General features: G+C 36.9%; 1 non-coding gene across 1 annotated transcript; it reads left to right on the forward strand.

Annotated features, from left to right (window-relative positions):
* Window positions 1-8,671: 8,671 nt before the first annotated feature.
* LOC112503217 lies at window positions 8,672-8,778 on the forward strand. The gene has a single exon (XR_003067889.1). It is a non-coding gene; the product is annotated as a small nucleolar RNA R71 (small nucleolar RNA).
* Window positions 8,779-10,220: the final 1,442 nt, after the last annotated feature.

Below are 10,220 nucleotides of genomic sequence, written 5' to 3' on the forward strand. Positions count from 1 at the left end.
ATATGCCACCCTTATTCCAAAAGACACCTCTCCTTGATATGCCACCTTTATTCCAAAGGACACCTCTCCTTGATATGTCACCCTTATTTCTTCTTCAAAATCTATGAACTAGTTCGGATGAAGGACCGCCATCACAACCATCTTATCGAATCCTCATTCTTAGTTTTATCCATAAATCTGTAGATTAATTTCAATTGAAGACAGATCAAAATCACAATCGTCTCAAAAGAATATTCTCTATAGTTTTCAATCAACAGTTTTATCATCAAAACCTTTCAAACTCAAAAACAATCTATTCTTTCAATGATTTCCAAAACATCATATCCCTTTTCAAATCCTCAAAACAGGATATAATTCCCAAAACTGTTTTAAAGAAGCAATCCCTTCTTTATCCTTCCCAACAAAGTTTTTTTTAATATTCAAATATATAACAATAACACTTTTAAACTATCAAAATAGTTTACCATCTTTTCTTCAAAACCAACATAAAGACCCAGTAGTTTATATAACAAAATATATAAAGGTTTTAATCATCAAAAACTCACAGTGTATAATGAACAGTATTTTAAAAACTCGCCTTAATATTCACAGTTTCTGCAGTTTTAAAACACACAGCAAATCACAAGCTCTTCAAACAGCTTTGAACAAAAGATTTGTTCAAAAACACTTCTCACCGCCACAACACTCTTTTTCTCTTTCAACAGATTTTTCTTCAAATGAAATGATAAGATAAAATCTTATCTTTTTTATTTCTTTAAATACTCTCACCATGGCGGTGGAGAYTATTTTAGTTATAAAACTCATAGGCGGTGAAAGCTTTAACCAATAGAAATAATCTTGGGTGGTGAGTTTTTCATTATAAAATTCATGGTTTCTTAACCATGAAGGTATAAGTTTTTGAATATAATAATGTTTTCACCAGACTAACTTATCACAAATATGCACCACCTCATGTATATTTCACACCACATGCATACATGTATAAATCATATATGTCATGCCATCTTTTCACATATATGCATGCACAATATCATGTTCACATATATAGTTCATGCACTTCTACTTAAATATGCATATTTCACGTAATCCACATAATAAACATGTATAAATTACCTCAACCCAGGTTGTCTCAATCCTGGTTATAACATTCTCTTCTCCCTGTCGATTTTTGTTTCTCTCTGTTGTTTCGGAAGCATTCACAGCTAAGGGAAATGTTGCAGGGCTCATTGCTATTACAAACACTGATAAACGGCTTCAAACCCCAAATATATCTTTCTACTTTTCTAGATACTTGCACTCTTTAGAGAAATGGTCGGGTCTTTTACGCCATTTTCAAGTCTTGATCTTTTGAAAGGAGATGGTTCATGCAAAGCAGGAAAATCAGGTCTTTTCCGATGCTCCTAAACAAAAGGTAGATTCAAGGGACGTTTTCTTCTTCCAGGTTAGGTCTAGGTCAACATAACCTAGCCCTGTCTTAACCAGTTAAGAATTGATTTTTTATACACCTGCTGAGCATCTTGATATTCTTTGATCAAGAGCTCCTTTCTTTGCAAGCATTGGTGTAGAAATTCTCTTTCCTTTTGAAAATAATTTTTAAGAGCCAAAGAATTAAGTATCACGCTATTTCTCGACAGTCTCCTTTTCTTTCTCTTTTATAGCCTTTTTCAGTTTAGAGCACTCTGTTTTAAAAACTTTCTTTGTGGAAAGTTTAGTTTTTAAAATTCTTTCATTTTCCACAGAGAGCTCCTCCTTCTCGACAATCAGAAGCTCTGTCTCTCTTTTCAAAAAGTTCTTCTCATTTTCAATAAGTTTTCTCTTTTATTTTTCCTTTAAGAGCTTTTACTAGAGTTTGAAAAAATATTTTGTTAACACATAAATGCTTTGCCCAAGTTCAGCGTGTACAGAGCGAGAAGTAGAACATACCTGAGAGTCAGATTCAGATTAGATGCTTTTGCATCATCATCATTGTCAACAACCACGGAGGTTCAAATGCGGTGACTTCGAGTTATTTGCAAAGCAGGTGGTCACCCTGGGATTAGTCGGCTCGCATAGCAGGATGGATATCCAGGTTAATAAAAAAACAACCATCCCGCAGAAGTGTGTTTGGGTTTCCTCATCAGATGTTGAGTCAGAGACCTAATTTTCATGTTCAGCCATGAGGCTCCTCTGAGGTCTGTTGTACTTGTACTTATTTCCACCAATCATTGATTCCAGAGATATGGGTTTTTATAGAGAGAGGTAAGTCGAGGGTAGCCTCCCGCTTGACCGATCGATTTGTTAGGGGCTGCTCCGCTAATGGGAGGCAAGCTATGACGGCCTCACATAACCCCCTTTAGCACAGAGAAATGTACAGGAGAAGTCAAAAAATGAGTCATCGTTATAGTATAGTTCTTCCTTGACCATAGGACCCTTGCACTCTTTAGAGAAATGGTCGGGTCTGCCACAACGAAAACATATGTTGCGCTGTCTTTTCTTCTCTTGTAGCTCTTCCTTCTTCTTCATGATTTGTTGAGGAGGGTTCTTGGGCTCATACACACGTTTCTTGTACCCCTCACTTCTGTCGTCTCTACCCCTTCTGTCAAATGTCTGCTTCCCAAACACTTGTTGAATTCATTGGTAATGAGAGCCAAGGAGTCTGCAAAGGCACTAATGTCATCGTCATCGTCATCAGATGTAGATGTTTTGTTCTCTTCCTCGCTCTCTATTAACAGTGCCTCCTTTTCATTCCACCTTTCTTCTCTGGTCCTTCTCTCTCTAGATGGTTTAGCAGAGCTAGCCTCTTTAGAGTCATAGACTAGAGCCAGAGGTCCACCCAGAGTGACATTTTTCTTCTACACCTCATTTTCTTATACTTGCAGAGTTCCATATATATCATCCAAAGTCTATTGCTCTAGATCTTGGTTGGCCTGGAGAGACATAGAGAGATTCGGCCACTCTTCATTCAATCTTTTCATGAACAACATATTGTTCTCTTCTTGGATTCTTATCATATCACATTTCTTACAATTGTTGATCAATGTAATGAACCTCTGATAAGTATGTTCTAGGGACTCATCAGGAAGAGCCTGAAAACTGTAGTACTCATTAAGCATTGACACCGCAATTCTTTCTCATCTTAATACCTCCTTCTAGTTGGTCGGCAAGTTGATCCCATAGACCCTTTGTAGAATTACAGGCATCGAGAGACTGAAAGATTTCATTGGGTAGTGCCATGATCAAGAGCCTTTTGGCTTTTTGTCAATCTTAACCCTACGTTTGTCTTCATCATCCCAGTCTCTCCTCTTTTTAGGAGCCGAATAGCAGGAACTTCGGAAGTTGTAACACCCCATACAACACTACAGAAAAAATACATGTTTATACATCATTCAGGTCCCTTAGTATAAGAAATTACCATACATAATACATGTCTCAAAAATTCATAATACATTTCTTGTACTATTCAACATTCATTAATCAAAACTATACATTAGAGACAAATCTTCATGTAGAAATGCATATAGGAAAATATCACATTTTCCCCTTTCCCATACCGTCTGTACCTCCTGCAATCCATATTTAAAATCACAAAACGAGGGTTAGACCGAAAGGTCTAGTGAGTTACCCTTTTTATGTTATTGCAGGGTGAAATCACCAAAACTTTGTATAAAAATAACCTTTTCATATATATAGCAAATATATGAACAAATAGGAACATATTACTAGTACCTTTCCACTTTTCAAGCCAAGTATTTAGCTTATTCAAATAACATACCTTTGAACCAACCAGGTTTCACATAATGCTACTTTTAAACCTTTTCTAATCAACAAGGTTTATTTAAAGTTTCAGGCCAAACCTGTTATTTTCTCCTCAATAACATCCAGACTATGATTTTCAATCCTAAATCTTTAAATCACAAAGAAATAAAGATTCCAGACCACGGTAGTCTTAAGAGATATAATAGCAAGAGTTATATCATATAACACACATACAAATGCCACCCTTATATCCAAATGTACACCTCTCCTTGATATGCCACCCTTATCCCATGGTACACCTCTCCTTGATATGCCACCCTTATTTCCTTATCAAAACATTTCACAAAAATAATTCCAAATAGACCGCAGTCAAATGGAATTATTATCGGTTCAAAATTATCTTTATCAAAATTCCCATTTTATGATAAATAACAATTTTTATCAATCGTACACAAGGCATAATACAAATCCGATCAACATAGGCTTGGCCGGACTTCATCTCCGGTCAAGTCTTGGCCGGTTTACCAAATTCGGACAACATATCGCCCTAAGGCTTGTCCGATTTAACACTTAGAATAAATTTCAACTGCTTTTGTCCGGATAACAAGTCCGGACAACACTATCCTTTTTTGTCCTGATTTAAAATAATCCGGTCACCATTTTAGTCGTATTCCTACTTCTTCGTTCAAAATGTTTAACATACTCAACATTCATAAATCGCTCAATGCTTGACCGGTTTAAAACTAAACCGCTTATGTCTTGTCCGGTTTAGGGCTTAATCGCCCAAACCCTTGTCTGGTTTAAGACTTAAACCGCTCAATACTTATCCGGTTTAAGACTAATCCGGACAACACTCCTACGGTTTAAATTTCCAACCATATGAAAAGATTTTATACAACTAGTTATGCATTCCAAAGAGAACTTAAAGCATTTAAAACCACTCACCTTTAAAATCTTTTTAGAAATAGGATTGAACACAACTTGAATCTGCTTGATTCCAATCAAAAGCAATCCGGTCACCACCACTTCTTAAATCACACACTCTCTTTCCAAAAAATGGCAAGAAGAATATGAAGGAGGGTTAACCTCCCTTTTATACCTTTCTACAAAGGGATATGATGGCTAAACCGCCTACTCATGCATGCCTTCATATGCATACAAACATATATATATATATATATATTTGTATATATGTATATACACACTCATTCACACATATCATGCATATATCCATTCATGTACATATATATACCTATGCATAAAAAGTTCACATACTCACATGATCAAATATAACAATTTATCATGTTGTCACGTAAACATTTAACAAATAAGCACATATTAATTATCTCGGGTGATAACCAGGGTCCTTATCACAGAAGTAGTACCAGTACCATGAACCCTGGGAATAATGGTCATAGGCACATAGGGTCCATGTTTGATGGATTCATACAAGTCCAGGTCAATACCTTCATAGAAGTTTATCATCTGAATACTCCACTGAATATATTCTTCCCTAATGTGAGTCGGTGGTTTAATGAGGGATCCAGCACTATACATCAAGTTCCAAGATTGGTTGGACATTTTTCAAGAAAAGGGTAAAACAGATAAACTAGAAGCTTCGAAGAATAGAAAACAGAACTTGAAGAACGCAAACTTGGAGAAAATATTCAAATATGATTATCTTCACAAAAATGAACGAGATCTGTAGATTTTCACATAAAATTTGAGATCTGGAATTAAAAGCGATTTCAAGAAGATAAAATAACCAAACAAAAGAGGATATCCTTTATGGATTGGATCCAACTAATCAATAGACTGATTATATGGCTTTGATACCAATTGTAGGAACTCAGATCCTCTATTTGCACTAATAATCACTGCTTGAGTCAATATATGAGCGAAAGCAATAACTATGAAATTAGTTGGTTAAGTAGAAATGAACAAAACACATAAATTCTTGAAGTATTGAACAAGTCGGTTGTATTTGAAAAACTAATGAGAATGTCAAGAACACCAAGAACACACACAAGTGTGTGTACAAAAATCTCTCAAGTAGCTAAATTTCTCATAAGTGCTAAAACTATCTCTACCAAATTGGAAGGAGCACATCTTCAGTATGGTAATAATTGGTAACCTATTTCCTTGGAGGAAATATCCTTTTATAGGAAATCTTGTAAAAGGAATCTTCTATAATTTAGGAAATAGGAGAAGTCCGCACGTCCACCAATCATCTGCCTTCACGTTGCTTGATTGAAGTAACCATTTGTAACAATCCATACTTCTATCCAACACAAGTCTCAGTGCAATCATACACAACTTTATGTAACACTTAATTTCAACCCGAAACTAAGTATTAACACAAAGTATAAGAAAATATGGATTAACAAAAACTTTGTTTGATACAATACACACATCTATATATCACTGTATTAAGTTTTTCCCTTGCCTTTGTCTTGTGATGAAAGATGACCTGCAAAACAGATTAGTACAATAATTGAGCGTTAGACCAAAAGGTCTAGTGAGTGTAACATTCTCATGCATACAACATATATTTCAAAATCCAAGATTACAATAAATCTGGACATTTATATGAATTTCATATGTTTATCTCTCGCGGTTACACCACCATTTTCTCTCTCGTGGTTACACCGCCATTTCCTCTCTCATGGTTACACCGCCATCTCCTCTCTCGTGGTTACTACGCCATCTCCTCTCTCGCGGTAACTATGTCATTTCCTCTCTCGTATCAAAGTTTAATCTATACTCCAACCGGATATGCAATCCGGTCAATTCCAGCCAGATAAGAAATCCGGACAACACTTAGCCGGATATGCAATCCGGACAACACTAGCCGAATATGAATTCCAATCAACACTAGCCGGATATGAATTCTGGACAACTCTTGGCCAGTTTAGACATTAATCCGGATGACTCTTGGCCGATTTAGGATAAATCCGGATGACTCTTTACCGATTTAGACATTAATCCGGATGACAATTGGCCGGTTTAGGATAAATCCGGATGACACTTGACCGGTTTAGGATCAATCTGGATGACACTAGACCGGTTTAGCATAAATCCATATACCTCTGTCCGGTTTACTTGTATCCAGATGACAAAATATATTTTCATAATTCAAATAACAATAAAACAACTAATGTATCAATAATACATCATATATATATATGTTTATCTCTCACGGTTACACCACCATTTTCTCTCTCGTGGTTACACCGCCATCTCCTCTCTGGTGGTTACACCGCCATCTTCTCTCTCATGGTTACTACGCCATCTCCTCTCTCGCGGTAACTATGTCATTTCCTCTCTCGTATCAAAGTTTAATCTATACTCCAACCGGATATGCAATCCGGTTAATTCCAGCCAGATAAGAAATCCGGACAACACTTAGCCGAATATGCAATCCGGACAACACTAGCCGGATATGAATTCCAATCAACACTAGCCGGATATGAATTCTGGACAACTCTTGGCCAATTTAGACATTAATCCGGATGACTCTTGGCCGATTTAGGATAAATCCGGATGACTCTTGATCGGTTTAGACATTAATCCGGATGACAATTGGCCGGTTTAGGATAAATCCGGATGACACTTGACCGGTTTAGGATCAATCTGGATGACACTAGACCAGTTTAGCATAAATCCAGATACCTCTGTCCGGTTTACTTGTATCCAGATGACAAAATATATTTTCATAATTCAATAACAATAAAACAACTAATGTATCAATAATACATCATATAGAGAGGAGGTTTCTGAAACACTCACCTTGAAAATAGATTGTTTCTTCACTTCGGAGATTAATAAATCGCCCAAGGAGTTTTACTGATTTTCAAGTGTGTAAACCCTTTTCTATTCAACCTCTCTTACTATATATAGTAAGAGAGCAACATGAGTGAGGCAGTGTCAAAAGACAACCACCACCTCCCCCCGTTCTTTTGACCACATATAAAAAAATAAATCCACCCACACACAACATACTTAAAAATCTAACCAAAATTTACTAATAAACCGAATCAACACACCATTTTTGTGAACGTGTCTGGGATTGGAACACTTGTAAGATGCGTCGTGGAACCTTTGCACACAAGGAAGACTTAAGAGACCTAGAGGCTCTGCATGTATAGTGTAGAGGCTATGTGTCTTGAATGGGGCTCTATATCAAATCCTTAGCTTTCTGACATGCAATCGTTAATTTTTTTTTCCTCTTAGCGATGAGCTCTATATCCAGGTAACATCTCTTTATCTGAGCTCTTGGTTCCAGGTAGCTTTCTAGACTAAGTCATTTTGAATAGAGCAAGAGGTTTTTTACTTACACTTTTGAAATAGCCATCCTAATAGAAATTGCGAGGATTGTCCATTGTAGAAGGACTATGGGGACTACCCACTGTGGTAGGTGTGGTTGTTACTTTGCTGAAAAACTAGGGGATTTTGGGTCGACTTAGGCTTGGATTCACCCCAGGGGGTCGTAATCTTGGATTACCGGCCCATGATAAATTAGGGTGGTTTTGCCAGTTCGGGTTGTAAGTGTGGGAATAGGACTATTCTTTGAATGATTTTCTACATAGTTTATTGAGACAGGATTACCAGGAAAATTTTCATATGCATGATTTTCATCATAAAATAAACAGCTTTCATTCAGAGTTGGATTAGTCACTACAAATTGCACTTGGTTCTTTTCTCCTAGATTCAGATTATTTTTTACCAAGTTTGTTGAAGTGACAATTTGTGCGTTTAAAGCTGTGATGGCATCTAGGTCCTGGACTCTCGAAGCACTCTTGGGAGGGAGTATACGGGGGTTAGACAAATCAGTGTTGTTGTTGGTAACCTTCTCAAGAATATTGTAGCATCGAGGACAATTTTTGCAGAATTGGAGAGGCCATTATGGAATTTCTCCAATTGAATGCAATAGAGGATTCCATGATGTGGGCACTTCCAAAGAAGTTCCTTGAACCTCTCCCAAGCATCGGACACTGCTTCGTCGTCCCCTTGTTGGAACAGCAAAATTTCATTTCTAAGTTTCACATTCCTCATTGGAGTAAAGTATTTCTTTAGAAATTTCTCAGCGAGGTTGGCCCAAGTAGCTATAGACTGGGGTGGTTGAGAATTTATCCAAGCTTTAGCTCTATCTCTTAGTGAAAAAGTGAATAGTGTTAGCCGTAGGGCTTGATTTGGAATTCCTTGAACTTTGAAAGCACCCACAATTTCTAAAAAATGATTTTAAATGGAAATGTGGATCTTCCGAAGGTAATCCTTCAAATTGGCCTATTGCTTGGATCATTTCGAACATTAATGGTTTTATCTCGAAATTTAGTGCAGTCATATTGGGTTTAACAATACCGGAGTTTAATTGACCAAACTCAAGGGTAGCATAGTTCTGTATTCCTTGGTCTTTGTCATTAGCAAACCTTACCGCATTTTTACTCTAGAGGTGGTGGATTGTTTTCAGGATGTTCACCCCTACCAATGTCACCATGATATTGTTAACGGAGGGTTGCCCATTACCTTGACCTCCTCTACCTCTTCGACGTCTACAAACGATTCTTCAATTTCCGGGTCTCGAGGAAAAAATTCACCGTGTTGTAGCTGTGGCCTACAACACAAAAAATTACTAAGAAAACTTGTGACTCAGACTCAACTAAAAATCAATATCTCTGGCTTAAAAATCACACCAGTCCCTGGCAATGACGCTAAAAACTTGATAGAAAAAATTTCACATGTAAATCGTGGCACAATAGCATTGCAAGTGCACACCGCTATTAAGTTCGCTTCAAGTAATACAATGGAAAGTTCCAAAGATCGTTTTCCACAGGGACTAGTGTACTAAGAATGGGACATTTTTACAAACTTCCAGTGCAAAGTTAGAGTTTATAGTTTTGAGTAGAATATTGATATCTTAAAAACAAAAATTAATAAAGGTATGGGTGTAATTTTTACCCGAAAGTATAATAGTAACTTAAATGGTTGATAAAACCGGTCACAAATTAATTCCATTCGACTTCCTCCTCTCAAAGCAACGTCCTATGTGTTGCGATTACATTTTCTCATAAAGTTTCCACAAATGTTAACTTTCAGTTTGCCAACCATACTAAGTAGATCTTGCAAATCTTAGAATTGCCAGTATGGAGAGATGCGCATATCTCTATGAGACACTAACTCAACCAACATCTGAACCTTAGTCCGATTACGTAAAAACTCATATCTCTATGCGATTATTGAAGATTTTCTCAAACCTCCATGCATCATTCAAGCGTATTTTGGATCCACCCATCATTGAGTCAAAGATCTAATATTAACACTTACGAGTGATCAACTTGTTCATGTTGAGTTAAAGCTTCAACTCGAATGACCAAATTGAAGAGTTAGAAAGAAGTGGTAACACCCAAGTGTTACATTTTGAACTCTCGGGCATGGCTTACACCCACACCCAAGAGGAGGGGGGTTAGCTACTGCTCATGAGTAAA

This window comes from Cynara cardunculus, assembly GCF_001531365.2.
Source record: "Cynara cardunculus var. scolymus isolate 2C chromosome LG 1, CcrdV1, whole genome shotgun sequence".
Taxonomy (NCBI): Eukaryota; Viridiplantae; Streptophyta; class Magnoliopsida; order Asterales; family Asteraceae; genus Cynara; species Cynara cardunculus.